Here is a 17598-nt window from a genome sequence, read left to right as displayed (position 1 = left end):
GATGATCTTCTTTCCATCTACAAAGGCACCAACGTGAATGAACCACCACCATATAGGCAAATTTGAGGCTTACCAGATAAGCAGACCCCTTAATTATAGGGAGTCATAGTAGGCTCTGTATAAACACAGCTCTGTCCCGACTCCTATACTTTGACTAGAGTGACATTATACTCAGGAAACGGATGTGTTTTTCATGAACTGTCTGTGAAGGCTGACTCTGTGCACTTTATTGTCCTCCGCATGGAATGTTTGTGATTATATTCACATGATTAATTCTGAGCACTTTACTGTGTATTTATCAGCTGTTCTTTATATGTTTTCACATATTTGTCACTCTACTCACACATAGCGCAACATTAATTGTTTACTTATGATGTAGAGTTGTCTTGTACAATATTTAAGTCAGTGAACAGTATGTAGCAGTAGGGAGTTCAGTGATCTGTATGTATTGGTAGGGCAGTTAGTGATCAGTATATAGTGGCAGGGCAACAGGGTGGGCAGTGAGCACTACGTAGTGTCAGGGCTGTCAGTATGCAGTATGTAGAGGCAGGGCAGTCAGTGAGTGTTATGTAGTGGTAGGGCAATAAGCAGTATGTAGTGATAGGGCAATAAGCAGTATGTAGTGGCAGGGCAGTCAGTGAGTGTTATGTAGTGGCAGGGTGATCAGTTAGCAGAAAGACAGAATCAAAATCAATTTTTAGACATATATAGCACCAGTAGAGGTTTTCAGTAATGCAGCAACAGTGTTATATATACAGCATAAGTATATATACTGTCTATATGTATTTTTATGTATTACTATAAATATGTTGCAGATAAATAGATTAGTTTTGAAAGGATGGAGGTGGATAGTAGAATAATCAAAGATCGTGTTGGAAATGTTGTTCCAGTGGCAACATCAATAGTGGCCAATATATTTTATGATATCAGGGATAGGTGGTTAAAATTTTGGGTTAACATTTTCTTGGCACTATTGGTGGACACTCTTACCATACTGCATCCTCTGTTTGAATGGACAATCACTAGTGGGATAAAGAACTTATTTTAAAATGGGCTAGTTAATGTTAAGGACCCTATCTGACACATGAGAGATGATGCACTGGGGCCAAGAGGCATGAAATATTAAAAGATTGGAGAAAATATAACATGCACATTCTGTGCTTAATCTAAAATCTGACGCTGAAGTAAATACAGGTGGGCTAGTGGGGGGAATCCAAAACTGCAGATCAATGTAATTTCATAAATCATTTAGATGTCAAGCAGAACCCTTAATTGTATAGAGGCAGTTGCCTACAGTTTCTCGAATTCATTCATGTCACAGACAATGATATGGGTGTTTTTTTTATACTGATGGACATGCAACTTAGTGGCATGTGACAGAAAGTAGAATCAAAGTATTTTGATTATTCTCCTTTTATTTATGTAAGGCAACAGAATTTGTTAAATAGGACCAACTAATTTCTACTGATCAAGGGCCTTCTGCAGCCATCATTCTCCATTTATAAAATCCATTCTTTTATTTAAATTTCAGACCAGTAGCCAAAAACATACTAATAAGAATAAAAAATGAGAAGTTACTGAAACAGAATATTTGTCACTGAAAAAAACATCTTTTTTTCATGTACAGTAAGAGAATTAGAATGATGAACTCTAAAAATAAGCATAATATGTAACCGTCTCTTTGGCAATGTCAGGTCCAATAGAGAGACTGATGAGTGCTCTTGAACAGGAGTTTTAATGAACCTTCTTTCCTGATTCAGTGCAAGTATCATTTATTTTAAAAGCAATTGGTCAGAGCTTTCTGTCAAAATAATGGACCCTTGACTGATTTTGCTAAACCTTTGAACAATAAGGAATAATATTTCTAATGAGCTATTCGGTAATGAACAATCAGCTAAAACTGTAACCTCAAAAATAGCAACAGATCCATGTAAGTGATATAAAGCTTTTATTATCGTATTGTGAAATACCAAGTGCAAATTTTATTTCTGGAAAGCAAATTGGCGTTATTATTTTGGAATGAAATAACATTACACTTTCATTCTGCTATAGACAGTGTATGTTTTTGTGAACGGCCCTTAATGTACATAACATTTTCCTGTTGTGGCAAAGAGCTAGACTACCTCCTTAGTATTAACAGAGCTGTATTTGTTTCTGGTCTTTATGCTGCCTACCGGTATAGTCTTTGCACCCATGCCATCTTGCTTCTGTTTCATTTTCCATACTCCATGTACAGTTAGCACAATTCCTTTGGTGGCTAGAAGGTGTAGTGTTTCTTGTGTCACTCATAGTAGCTGATAGAAAAGGAAAACAGCCTCCTGCCTACTCCTCAATCTACATAATCCTTTGTTGTTGTTTCCTTTGAAATAGATATGCAAATTAACTGAACTAAAAGTCAAGAGGGTAAACAAAGAAGGTAGTTGTGGTGTGTGTGTGTTTTGTGAGATTTCTTAGATTTGAAAAAAAAAATCTGTTTGTTTTAGAAGCAGACATCAAGTTTCAAACAAATGCTGTTAGAAACATTTGCTCAAGTGGTCTTCTAATGCAATGGTAGCATAGATACTATTGTATTATGTTGGGAAAATGTCAGTTGGAAGTAGATGATTCCATTGTGTTTACAGGAATAAGAGGCAACCAATGCAATCTTTAACCATGGTCACCCATAGCTTGACCTTTTGACATACAGTATATGACCTATGGTATGAATGATACAACAGTGCCATCTAGAGGTTGAGTTGAGAAATGTTCACCAATATAGACTAAGTAGTGAGAAAGGATACGCCCATGTGTGATTGTATACCTAAACTTTCCAAATAAAAGGGCATCAGTTTAAGCTGACAGCTGATGACAGTATTGCTTGATTTTCTGCAATCACTAGAGTAGAGCCTGGGGTCCTAGTTGCCTATGGAAATTGTGAAGCCACTATAACCTGAGCTAAGTAACCTTTTAGCGCATTCTTACTTTATATAGACCATTATTCATGCTTATTTTCTGGGAAGTAGGTAGCATGTGGTGTATGTATATCTGTCAGTCTTGTATTGTCTTCCTATAATTGGAAATGGTATGAAAGTACAGCATTTGTTTAGTAAAAGCACACTCATACACTACAAAGGTTTTAATTGCTTCTTTGCCTTTAATGCAAAGAACCTTAAATGACACAAAGCAAAAAAATAGTACAACATATTAACTGCAATTCCAAATATGTTGTGTATCTGGTGGAATGTTGATTGTGTATACGGGGTGTATGCGGGGTGAACAGTACGTATAGGGGAACATTATCGTGACCATGAGCATCCTAATGCAAAAATATCTCTAATGTATCTTGTCTCTTTAAAGACTTCCATAGTAGCAATATGAGAGTTTTTGTTAATTTGCATGGGATAGATTATGTTGTGTGCGTTCAATATATATTTTGTTGTGTGACTGGAACCTTAGCAATAATGTGTTGGTTACTATTATTATATTGCTAAGTACTGCGCTTTTCATATAATAACTAGCATTAATATAGGTTTCTGTGCTACAGATCTGATTTAATTTTGTTAGATGCACCTAATCTGCATTTTCACATCATGTATTCCTATAGAGTTGGATCAGTCTTTGTTTTAAACAATGCAATGACTAAGTCTATTTTCAGAAACATATAAGCTTTTTTGCTGTATTTTTACTAGTTGTGCTAATAAAAGCTATGTTTTAGCAAGAACATGTCAAGTGTGCACCTTCCTATCTTTAATTAGTATTGCTTGTTGGGGATAAGCACCCCGGGCTGCAGCACTGACCTATACACCTGCCTTGTGCTTTGGGAGGTGGAATGCAGTTTTAGAACTGCAGTGAAAATTCCCTTTAAAAATATCTAATCATGTAAAAGAAAAATATAAACAAAAATTGATTTTTGATCGCACATGATTGGATGATTAAAGTTAACACATCTACTTCAGCCTATTCACTAACTGAATTCTGTTTTTGCAAACAGAAAATTCACTTAACTTCATAAATGAGGTGAATTTTTGCTGACTTCAGTCATGTACCAATAAAAAAATCTGTTTTTTCCTTGCACACAATTAGGCATGGTTTTCAAATTGAATAATCACTTTTTTTCACCTCATTCAATCAGGAAAGTGAAAAATGAAAATTAAATTTAAAAGTGAAAATTCTCTACTCTTTTAGCAAATCAGGGTTCCTATATAGGCATCTCAAAACATGTGTGGTCAATCATTTCAGGTTAACCAGAGCAAAAACTGGATTTTCATCCCTGGAACCTGTAGACACACAACTTTTTGGCACCCTTCTGCTAGCCTTGTTAGTTTACATTTTCCTATTTTACTGGTCCTAATCTGGCATAGAATATTATGATAATATGTAAATAACATTACATGAGAGCCATGTTTCTTCTAATGATAGAAAACAATATGAGGTTGATTTACTAAAACTGGAGAGTGCAAAATCTGTGTGGATGGTAGCCAATCAGCTTCTAAATTTTGCATTCTCTGGTTTTAGTGAATCAACCCCTATGTGTCTAATATTTATAAAATAAAAAACTGCCTGTTTACCTCTGTGACCTATAGTCATATGCCTATTGTGCCCAATGATAAATCCAGCCCTGAGGACAGTGATGCTGTGATCTGAAGATAACTATCTTTTGAAAGACTTAACAAAAGACCAGAGGTTACATGGCATAAATACAAAAACAATGCGGAAGGGTCCAGAAGGATTTTACAATTCAACAATGTATGTTAATAAGCCATGGGATTAAGGACTGCTGGAGCCTTAAAGCATCAGTTCAATACAGCATCATATCCACAACAGCTCCCATTTTGTAATGCACATTTTGAAAGTACTCCCAGAAGTGAAAATGTTAATATGGCTTTACTAATAAACAACATTTTTAGTTCTCTACAAGAAGCACCATGATAGATTCCAAAGGTCTTGACTTCCATTTTCTGCAGTGCACAAGTGTGCACACTAGAGAGCTTATTAAAAGAAAAAAAAAGCGGAGTAAGCATTATATGTGAAGAACTAGAGTGCAGTAAGAACAAAACACAATAGTGTATTCCTGGAGTCATGGCAACATGTGGTCTTTGATTCACACAGTAGCTGCTGTTCATGTTTTTCAAATCTTTGTTCTTCGGCTTACAAGGACCATATTGGTAAAATCGAATGACTCCTTTTAATAATTCTGAAATAGCTTTCACGGTCTTCTTCAAGAAATGCTAAACACACATGAAAAAGTGATTAAAAAGGAATCATGTTAAATTGAGGGTTTATAAAAGAAATTAGTTATTGGTATTCTTTGGATGTGCATATGTTTCCATTTCAGCTGTTGAGCTAGTTCCTTCCTACTTAAGTGTCTAACTCTATGGCAGAAAACTGCACAGAATTAAATCTCAGCATAGTGCTGTGCTTGGAAACGACAGATAATAATTTATAATGATTACTCCTACACAGAATTTATTATCACATTTATATATTTATTCAGATACAGACAGGCTTGGAGGGAACATGTTAGTTTTCCCTTTTATTGGACTGCTACATAGACAAATTTTTCTTGGGAACTGACTGCATTTAATTGCCTATGCATGTAGTTTCATTATTAAGAGAAATTAGTGATTTGTTTTACCTACACCAAGATCAGGCTCAAATCAGGCTTGTGGATCCAAGTGAACTGTATTTTGTTTAATAAAAGTAACACTTTTTTTCAGGAGGATGGCATAGGAAGGGGAAGAGAAATAGACATTTGGATTTTGTGAATAACCCCCTCATTCTTTAAACACAACAGTAGTACAAAGCTTCTACCAATACCAATCCTCAATATTGAGCATGCATACCTGAGAAAGATTCCCATTATGCTGATGGTGGTATTGAGCCTTTCTAAATACACTTCCTCAGACTGGTCACAGTGCTAGGTTGGAAAATGTAGTAGAAGTAAAGTTTGTACAAAAATACCTGGTGATTGGTAAATATACCAGTTGAATTAATGAATCATTGAACTTGGTACATTGCAGGACAGAATTGCCACCGCCACCTTGCCAGCAAAATGTATTTTTCAAAATTCATTCATCTCTGGTTATGTAAACCCTTTTGCATCCCACTGAGCCTCATGATAAACAAGACAATATCTGGTCTTGTCCCTTTTAATAACTAATCAGACTCTCCATTTTACTTTTTTATACTGTGATAGAAATGTGAAAAACGAGTTTCTAATTGTTCTCCAGACACTTTAGATCATAAAACCTTTATTTGGAGTATACATGATAAGCTATGTCAAGATCAATGTACATTCTTTCAAAACTGCATACACATATGCTAAGTATTTGGTCAACATAGACATTAATTAGATGAAGTCTCTCTGCAGGCACCATGCATTCCATATTAGAGAGCTGTAAAATATTGCATTCCTTAAATCACTTTAATCTTGATTTGGATATGTCAGTAGTCAGATGGAAATTAAACATTATAAAAAAAGTAAAAAAATCCATAAATACATAATTGTTTTTAAATTTTGTCATAGTTAGCAAATTGTATTGCTTGTCTCTTGCACAAGTATAGCAAAAATAGTATTCGGCTATTATAATCTGTTTAGCCAAAAAAACATGCTTTCTTACCTTAATGTACATGTCTATATACTGTATATACACTTTGCATAAATATATATACAGTGAGAAACAGAAGTATTTGAACACCCTGCGATTTTGCAAGTTCTCCCACTTAGAAATCATGGAGGGGTCTGAAATTCACATGGTAGGTGCATTCCCACTCTGAGAGACAGAATTTATAAAAAAAATCAGGAAATCACATTGTATGATTTTTAAAGAATTTATTTGTTTTGCACTGCTGAACATAAGTATTTGAACACCTAGGAAACAGCAAGAATTCTGGCTCTCAAAGACCTGTTACTGTGTCTTTAAAAAGTCCACCTCTACTCCACTCATTATTCTAACTTAGTAGCACATTTCTGAGCTCTTTAAAGACACCTGTCTACCCCACAGTCAGTCAGACGCCAACTACTACCATGGGCAAGACCAAAGAGCTGTCAAAAGACACCAGAGACAAAATTGTGGACCTCCACAAGGCTGAAAAGGGCTACGGGGCAATTGCCAAGCAGCCTGGTGAAAATAGATCAACTGTTGGAGCAATTGTTAGAAAATGGAAGAGGCTAAAGACAACGGTCAGTCTCCCTTGGACTGGGGCTCCATGCAAGATCTTACCTCGTGGGGTATCACTGATGATAAGAAAGGTGAGGAATCAGCCCAGAACTACAAGGGCGGAGCTGGTCAATGACATGAAGAGAGCTGGGACCACAGTTTCAAAGGTCACTGTCGGTAGAACACTACGCCATCATGGTTTCAAATCATGCATTGCACGGAAGGTTCCCCTGCTCAAGTCATCACATGTCCAGGCCCTTCTGAAGTTTGCCAATGACCATCTGGATGATCCAGAGGAGGCATGGGAGAAAGTCATGTGGTCAGATGAGACCAAAGTAGAACTTTTTGGTCTAAACTTCACTCGTCGTGTTTGGAGGAAAAAAAAGGATGAGTTGCATCCCAAGAACACTATCCCTACTGTGAAGCATGGGGGTGGTAACATCATGCTTTGGGGGTGCTTTTCTGCGAAGGGGACAGGACGACTGCACTGTATTAAGGAGAGGATGAATGGGGCCATTTATTGTGAGATTTTGAGCAACAACCTCCTTCCCTCAGTCAGAGCATTGAAGATGGGTCGTGGCTGGGTCTTCCAGCATGACAACGACCCAAAGCACACAGCCAGGATAACCGAGGAGTGGCTCCGTAAGAAGCATATCAAGGTTCTGGAGTGGCCTAGCCAGTCTCCAGACCTAAATCTAATAGAACATCTTTGGAGGGAGCTGAAACTCCATGTTGCTCAGCAACAGCCCCGAAACCTGACAGATCTAGAGGAGATGTGTGTGGAGGAGTGGGCCAAAATCCCTGTTGCAGTGTGTGCAAACCTGGTCAAGAACTACAGGAAACGTTTGACCTCTGTAATTGCAAACAAAGGCTTCTGTACCAAATATTAGCACTGATTTTCTCAGGTGTTCAAATACTTATGTTCAGCAGTGCAAGACAAATAAATTCTTTAAAAATCATACAATGTGATTTCCTGAATTTGTTTTTTAAATTCTGTCTCTCAGAGTGGGAATGCACCTACAATGTGAATTTCAGACCCCTCCATGATTTCTAAGTGGGAGAACTTGCAAAATCGCAGGGTGTTCAAATACTTCTGTATATATATATATATATATATATATACACACACATATATATAGTATATATGCAGTGGATATAAAAAGTCTACACACCCCTGTTAAAATGTCAGGTTACTGTGATGAAAAAAATGAGACAAAGATAAATCATTTCAAAATTTTTTGCACCTTTACTGTTATCTATAAACTCTACAAGTCAATTGAAAAACAAATTGAAATCTTTTTTTTGTGGGGGGGGGGGGGAATAAGCTTAAAAAACTAAAATAATGTGGTTGCATAAGTGTGCACACTCTCTTATAACTGGGGATGTAGTTGTGTTCAGAATTAAGCAATCACATTCAAAATCATGTTAAAAGGGGTCAGTACACACCTGCCATCATTTAAAGTGCTTCTCATTAACCCCAAATAAAGTTCAGCTGTTCTAGTAGGTCTTTCCTGACATTTCCTTAGTCGCATCCTACAGCAAACGCCATGGTTCGCAGAGAGCTTCAAAAACATCAGTGAGATCTTATTGTTAAAAGGTATCAGTCAGGAGAAGGGTACAAAAGAATTTCCAAGATTAGATATACCATGGAACACAGTGAAGACAGTGATCATCAAGTGGAGAAAATATGGCGCAACAGTGACATTACCAAGAACTGGACATCCATCCAAAATTAATGAAAAGATGAGAAGAAAACTGGTCTGGGAGGCTGCCAAGAGGCCTACAGCAACATTAAAGGAGCTGCAGGAATATCTGGTAAGTACTGGCTGTGTGGTGCATGTGACAGAAATCTCCTGTATTTGTCATATGCCTGGGCTATGGGGTAGAGTGGCAAGATGGAAGCCTTTTCTTATGAAGAAAAACATCCAAGCCCGGTTAAATTTTGCAAAAACTCATCTGAAGTCTCCCAAAAGCATGTGGGAAAATGTTTTATGGTCTGATGAAACCAAGGTTGAACTATTTGGCCATACTTTCAAAATATGTTTGGTGCAAAAACAACACTGCACATCACCAAAAGAACACCATATCTACAGTGAAGCATGGTGGTGGCAGCATCATGCTTTAAAACTGTTTTTCTTCAGCTGGAACTGGGGCCTTAGTCAAGGTAGAGGGAATTATGAACAGTTCCAAATACCAGTCAATATTGGAACAAAACCTTCAGGCTTCTGCTAGAAAGCTGAACACGAAGAGGAACTTCATCTTTCAGCATGCCAACGACTCAAAGTATACATCCAAATCAACAAAGGAATGGCTTCACCAGAAGAAAATTGAAGTTTTGGAATGGCCCAGCCAGAGCCCAGACCTGAATCCAATCGAAAATCTGTGCGGTGATCTGAAGAGCGATGTGCACAGGAGATGCCCACGCAATCTGACAGATTTGGAATGTTTTTGCAAGAAAGAGTGGGCAAATATTGCCAAGTCAAGATGTGCCATGCTGACAGACTCATACCCAAAAAGACGTGTGCTGGAATCAAATCAAAAGGTGCTTCGACAAAGTATTAGTTTAAGGGTGTGCACACGTATGCAACTATACCATTTTAGTTTTTTATTTTAACTTCCCCCCCACTAAATAATTTCAGTTTGTTGTTCAACTGACTTGTACAGTTTATAGGTTACATTAAAGGTGGAAAAAGTTCTGAAATTATTTCTTTGTCTCATTTTTTTTACATCACAGTGACATTTTAACAGAGGTGTGTAGACTTTTATATCCACTGTATATACTATATATATATGCAAAGTTATACAGTATATAGACATGCACTTTAAGGTAACCAGGATATAATACAAGACACTTTCACTCCCTTCCTACACAGGCCAATTTTCAGCTTTCAGCACTTTTACACTTTGAATGACAATTCTGTGGTCATGCAACACTGTACCCAAAAGAAACTTTAATAATTTTTTCACAGAAATAGAGCTTTCTTTTAGTGGTATTTAACCTTCTTTATTTCTATTATAACATTTTGCAAATAAATAATCCATCTTCATAAAAAAAAGGCAGTGACGATCAAATACCACCAAACAAAAGCTCTATTTGTGGGAAAAATGCCAAAAATTTTATATGGGTACAGTGTTGCATGACCGCACAATTGGCAGTTAAAGTAATGCAGTGCCGTATCGCAAAAAATGGCCTGGTCAGGAAGGGGGGTAAATCTTTCAGAGGTCAAGTGGATATTATTTAGTCTGTAGGAAAGTGATAGAGTCCACAAACCATGGTAAATATCTGAAAATAGATCAATCCTGACGTACTGACCGCCTTCTTGACACTGCTCCCTGCATCACTACTTTGCAGTCCAAAATATACTACTGCCTGCGTGCTGAATTGCTTCAGTTTAGCATGCAGTCAAGTGTGAACAGGCCCTAAGTGATAGCAGCATTTTTTCCTTTTCCAAACTACTCAGAGAACCGATTCTCCCACCTCCACAACATAAAGGTTAATCATTCTGTAGTCTGAGGGGACCAATTGCAAGACGAGTGCTCTAAAGTTTTGACATGATAAGTGGGTATTTTTTGCACTTGTTAAACAGATACTGTATAGCAAAATGTTTTCAATAGTATATTTACTACAGCAAAAGGGTGAAAATAAGAGAGGTTGGGGTTTACATACACTTTGAATAGTATTGTTCATATTGGATTGGTTGTTAATATTGGATTTCATAAAAATGAATTTCCTTACTGAAAAGCTGAGGAGAATTGTCCCCACATAAATAGAAACACAGAAATATAGAAAATGACAACACAAAAAAGACCAAGTGGCCCATCAAGTCTGCTCCATTATTTTTTTTTTCAAATATATATACATTTTTTTTGTTAGTTTTTTTGCATAGATCTATGTCCCAAACATGTTTGAATCCATTTACTGTTGACTGATTTACTACCTCTGCTGGAAGTGTGTTCCAAGCATTAACTACTTTAAAATATTGCTTTTTAAGATTAGTGTTGAACCTTTCTCCTGCTAGTTTGAAGTTATGTCCCCGTGTTCTTGATCATGGCTTTAAATTTTGATCAGTGTGTGGCCTACTCAAGTCGACAAAAGTAGCTGAAACCAATTAGCTGCAGCCACTGCCAGAATGCAACGTCTTGGCAGGGGGATTCCTCCATCCATCTCATTTCTGTGGATGGAGGAATCTTTTTTTTTTTTGTATCCATCCTGCTGGTTAAGCATAGAAAAATCGAACTGTGCATGTCCAGCTTTACAATGCAGTATGTCAAGTAGAAACTGTTCCTGGAAAGTACCATAAATTGATCACTACACGTTAACTCCTCATTGCCTGCTGATAACAAACCTAGAGAGGTAGTGTGTGTTGTCTCCTAGATATACTTGTTTCCTTAGAGTAACAGTTTTAGAAGAATAGTGTGAAGAAAAAGATACATTATGTAGTCTTTTTAAACATTCATATCTATGTAAATATTTTCTATCTATATGTACTGTATTTATTATGTTCGGAACTAAAAACTAAAATAGAAAACTCACCTTTAGTGAAAAGGAGAACTTTAAAGGAGGATTGCAATCATTTTTAGAAAATGTGTAGGACTGTTGATGGCCTTCAGTCACTCAGCCTTGCATACATCAAAATTATATAAATTTATTTTTTTAGCATTTTGAGCTGCTATTAACAATGAGATCCCTGTAAGTACAGGCAGAAAATATTAGCATAGCCTTTGACTTAGTTATGAACCCCACAATGTTAAATGGAAATTCCATTTCTCTTTTAAAATCAAAGGAAAACTTATGATTCCATTTGAAGACAAAAAATAATGAGTTTCTACCTAGCAGGTCTATGGAAATTTGAAGTTTTGATCTTAAGATATAATCTCATGATATGATGTTAAAGCAGAATTCAAGACAAAGATCTAAGTACATAGCAGAAATGCACATACGCACATGGAAGAAAAATATATTTGAAATATATTTTAAAAATATTAATCCCAAATATATTGCCATATATTTGAAATGCTACAATTTTGGCCATAGTCAATATATTTAAAAATAAATAAATATATATATATATATTCTGCTCTGGGAGGATGTGAAGCCTCTGGCCCACTGGGCAGTGCTGGTTGGCCCTGTGCTGGTCGCGTGCACTCTCCCAGGAGACAGGAACTCTCTCTGGCAGTACACACCAAACTGAGCATGTGACTATGGATTCAGTCTGTATCAGGTGGTCATTTTGACAGGAGGAGGGGCGGAGAGGTCGTGATCGGGCAGTCTTTTTGCACGGTGCGGAGTGTTGGCCCCTTGGGTTCCACAGTGAGTGTGGCAAGCATGCTTTACTGCATACTGTACTGTCTCATGTATTGTCTCCCATTGTAATGTACAGCACTGAGTGAACTATTGGCGCTTTATAAATACTGTATAATAATAATATATATATATATATATATATATATATATATATACAGCATGTTGAAATGCGTTTTTATTACAAAATATAAGAAAAACATTTTTTAAAATACATTTCAATTATACCGTATTTACATTTTTGGAATGCATTTACAAATATATGTAAAAATATATGTTAAAATGACTTTTTTATATGTTAAAAAAAATCTGAAGAATATATTTAAAGAAATATATATTTTTAAAAATATATATTTTTTAAATATATTCTTCAGACTTTTTTTAACATATAAAAAAGTCATTTTAACATAGATCTTTACATATATTTGTAAATGCATTCCAAAATGTAGATTTGTATTTTTAAAGACACACAGTATATTTTACATGTATTTTTAAAAATATTTTTCATATATTTTGTAATAAGAATGCATTTCAATATTCAGTGTATATATAGTTATTGAAATATATTGAATATGGCCAAAATTGTACAATTTCAAATATATGGCAATATATTTGGGAAGAATATTTTTAAAATATATTTCAAATATATTTTTCTTCAATATAGGTATGTACATATGTTTACTGTTAAAACTGTCAAAGGATCTGAAGTTCTGTTTAGGGTATCTAGTGAATTATAAACTCTTGTGTAGCCTTATGGATGTCACACTAATTGTTCAATTCAGCAATGCAGCTTATGATGTCACCTCTGCATAATGAATCAACATATCACCCCTGTCAAATCAAGAAAGGATGACCAAGTAACAGTAAAGTTAAACTAAGAAGTAATGTGTCAGGAAGGGCATGCCAGCAGATAGAATGGCCCAAGGTGAATTCCTGTGTGCAGACGCAGGGTGACACACAGTCATAAATCTTCACATGGGGAAAGTGTGTATGTGTACATATGGGCACGTACAAGTGCATCTGTTTTACCAGGTGTGCTATTTAAACTGTCTTGTTTACAGCGTTCCCTATGAGATATGATTATTCGTTACTGGCCCGGCTTGCCCTGACCATCCTTGAACTCTGTCTGCACTGACTCCAGCTTGCGCTTGACCTCCACTTCTGCCTGCTCCTGCTGGCACTATGGCTACCAACTCTAGCTTGTATTCTGAGCACGCTCCACTTTATGCGTTTGTACCTGATATGATCATCTGTTACCGACCTAACTTGTCTAACTTTACTACTCGTCCCTCTATTTCTTGCAATCCACTCTAAGTAATTTTTTGTACTTTATTTTGTGGGACTTTGTTACATATAAGTTTATTCATTTTTGATTCATTCGCCTTTTATTTTTGTGATTGAGTTACATGCTTTCTGCACTTTTGTATTGGACAGTTTGTTAGATGTATTTTTTGCACTGTCTGGGACTTTGTTATATATATTTCAAACTTTTTTGCACTTTATACAGTATATTTTTGCAATTTTTTGAATCATGTTTATACAGTATCACCTTGATGCCATTTCTTTATTTATATCTATTTATATGGTTTATTTAGTGGGTGAGTGCACTTGTCTTTCTTAATGACACTTTGAGTACATACCTGCTGACAGCCAGTTCCTGTCTTTACCTTCTTGCTGAACAACCAGTTCTTGTTCACACTTGTCTACTGCCAACCAGTACTTGGTTGTTCTGGTTTGCTGCTGCTCTGATGTTGTTTATCCACTCTACCCTGTTGTGGTCAATGGAGGGCCTCCCATTTGGCTGCAGGTCACATGCCCAACTACCTCTGCCTCTTCAGGTGTGGCATTTCTAAACTAATGAGGGAGGGAAGCAGAGAAACTTATCATTCCTGGGCATGTATAGAAACATCCTGTTTTGTAGGAAAAGGAGTAAAAGGGGCGTGGGTCTGCATCTGAGCTCAGTGAGCAAATGAGTACTCTGCTAGAGGTCCAGCAAATAAACTACAATACAGGACTAGAATACTGCAATCACTGGTGCAGTTCATAACAACTGACCATTCAAGCTTTCGGGCACTTCCCAAGGACCTGGGGTCAGTAGGGGGCTCCATGAAATGCCCCTGGTAGGCTTTTTTGGGTGTGCTTTGAGTGTGGGCAAGGACACAGGGGCCCCCATGATCCCTGATTGCCCAGGGGCCCCATGAGTTGTCAGTCCGCCCCTGATAACAACAGTATGTTTTCAAATCCAGGAACTTCATATATGTTTTCATATAAGTTAGTTTTAATCAGCAAAAGTAATCTTACATGGCTATCATTGTTACTAGAAATTGCAGTTCTATGTCTTTCAAATTTCACACAGTTAGCCTTATAAAAATACTTTATTAAAGTTGCTCATAATAAGCCATGTAGGCTTTCCTAAACTGCTAGTTCACAAAACAGATTTCTGCTATGTGCGTGCAAGCTGTGGCTAGATCATATTTCTTAATGATATTGGCTGTGTGTTTAGGGTGGTTGCCCTGCTGCAGAATACATTTGGAGCCAATCACACACCTCCATGATGGTATAGCATGATGGATAACTATCTGCCTGTATTTCTCAGCATTAAGGACACCATTGATTGGGCAACGTTGAGGACTGTAATGGACAGCTAAGGAAACAATGCAGCTGATGAAAGACACATCATGCTTAATTTCCTTCAACATTGGAAAATGTCCAGCAGTGCCATCAGCACAGAACTGGCAGAAACCAGTGGTACCCAGGTGCACCAATCTACTGTCTGCAGAAGTCTGGGCAGAAGTGATCTATATTATAGAATTGCAGCCAAAAAACCATACCTCTGACCTGGAAACAAGATTAAGTGACTCAAATATGCAACTGGGGTGTATAAACTGGCAGCAAGTGCTCTGGACTGATGACTCAAATTTTGCTGTAGAAGAAGGCAGTTTGTTTGCTGAAGGGCTGGAGAGTAGTAGAATAATAAGTGTCTTCAGGCAATAGTGAAGCATGGTGGAGGTTCCTTGCAAGTTTGGGGCTGCATTTCTGCAAATGGAGTTGGAGATTTAATCAGGATCAATGATGTCCTCAATGATGAGAATTACAGGAAGATACTTATCCATTATGCCACACCATCAGGGAGGTGTGTGATTAGCCTCACATTTATTCTGCAGCAGGACAAGAACCCCAAACATGCAGCCAATGTCATTAAGAACTATCTTCAGTGTAAAGAAGAAAATCTGTGGTTAGTTCTCAAAGATTTCTGAAATAATCTACCCTCCAAGTTCCTTCAAAAACTGTGCACACAAGCACTGTGTGTATCTAAAAAAATTGATGCTGGCTTGAAGCCAAAGGGTAGTCACACCAAATATTGAGTTGATGTGGATTTTCCTTCTGTTGATTTAGTTTTTCATTTTGTTATTGCATAAAAAATAAACTATTAATACTTTGCTTATGACAGCATTGTTTATTTATGTATGTATATATATATATATATATATATATATATATATATATATATAGTGAAGTCTACAACTTTCATCCAAGATTTAATCCCTTTGCTGCTACTATCTTATGAGAAAAATGAGTGAATCAAGGATAACGTTGGGGGAATTTTGTGTAAAAAATATTAATAAATGGACTTTTTAATGTGTTAACAAGTATGCACATTCATGTAGTTCACATTTGCTGTTACTGGGTTTGTTAAAAGATTATATGAGACAGCTACTCTACATTAGCTGTCTGCGAAAAAAGGAAGTTAAAGCATAATGATTCATCAAAGGTCACACATGCACAAAATATCTCTGGCCATGAAGAAGTTACTAAATCCATTTTCCCTATTTAGTTACTGCTGAATGCAGACCTGAACAATATAGCTGAATCACAATTGTGTATCCCATTGTACTACAGAGCATTAATGGAGCCAAATCTTAATGGAGTAATGCATTTGATGTTCGACAAATGGAAGATTTTAAATGTTTACACTGTATCTCCGGGTACCTGGATAACTATAACATTATGTAATGCATTAGACATATAAGCACTTATTCTAATTATAAAGTTATTTTAGGTCATTTTGTTGAATTTAATGAAGTGTGGAATGTCATTACTGTTTTTATTTATGAAGTGAGCTCAGCGGCCTCTGCAATACTAATTCTTTTATGTCTTACATTTACCTAATTTTTTTGTACAGATTAGCATCCTAAAAATCTATTCCAATAGTTCATGCATAATTGTTATACTAAATATTACTACAATGTCTAATTTCAGAATGAAAGCAAAACACTACTTTTGTTAATCATTTTAGCTTCAGAACCCCTTTTCCTCACAAGTTTACACCCTATAGCATTTGAATTTTCAGTCTATCCTATTGTATTATGCATATTTTTTTGGCTGGATTTGGCTTTATTTGACAGTATATTTGAATACATTCATTATATTATAAGTTTTTGTAAGAATGTGCTCACAAGGAACATGCTGACAGGAGAAGAGAGCAGTGTGTGAGAGTAGGGGTGAACTTCTGTTTCTCTTCTACTGTGCAAATACAGGTTGGGGGTAGAGAGATGACAGAGAGATGACCTAGCTTTATTAATTACCTGCATTAAAAAAAGTCACATCAAAAAGTCAGTTTGTCAACTCTGGATGAATCACATCAGATTTTTTATTTTAAGTGTATATTTAGCTCTTTTTCTGGACATTACCTTTATTTTTTATCCATAATATTCTTTATTAAAAATGACATATGAATAACAAGTGACATGTCCATGTACAATATGAGGTGAAATGCGACATACACAGTCAATCTACACAACTGGAAAACAGAACAGAGATGTTACAGAAAAATAAAAAAAAAGAGACAAAGAAGGGCACTTGGTACAAGACATTTCAAAGTATGTGATTATATCAATATAGCCCAAGAAGCAGAGAACCTCATGCATTGAGTGGTCAAGCGTAGTCATTAAATGCAATTAATGGCTCCAGTCTTCCAAAAGGCGCACAGCATACAAAGAATGCAGCAAAGGGAAGGGGAAGGAAAGGCCAAGAGGTGAAGGCAGGAAGTGAGTCTAGGAGGCGAAGAGAAATACGGGAAAAAAGAATAGAGAGCACACTCTCAGCTCCACCACCACAGAAGAGCAGGCCCAGGAGGGGCCCCTTTGAGTATAAGGC

General features: G+C 36.5%; 1 protein-coding gene across 1 annotated transcript in view; it reads right to left on the bottom strand.

Moving 5' to 3' along the window:
* GALNTL6 (polypeptide N-acetylgalactosaminyltransferase like 6) overlaps positions 1–17598 on the bottom strand; it is a 1522699-nt gene that overhangs the window by 1464328 nt on the left and 40773 nt on the right. The window lies entirely within an intron of this gene.

Source organism: Staurois parvus, unplaced genomic scaffold (assembly GCF_062004578.1).
Source record: "Staurois parvus isolate SC_StPar_1 unplaced genomic scaffold, SC_StPar_1.0 ptg000334l, whole genome shotgun sequence".
Classification (NCBI taxonomy): Eukaryota; Metazoa; Chordata; class Amphibia; order Anura; family Ranidae; genus Staurois; species Staurois parvus.
Note: the sequence above shows the minus strand (reverse complement) of the source record. Positions and strands in the feature narration are given on the sequence as shown.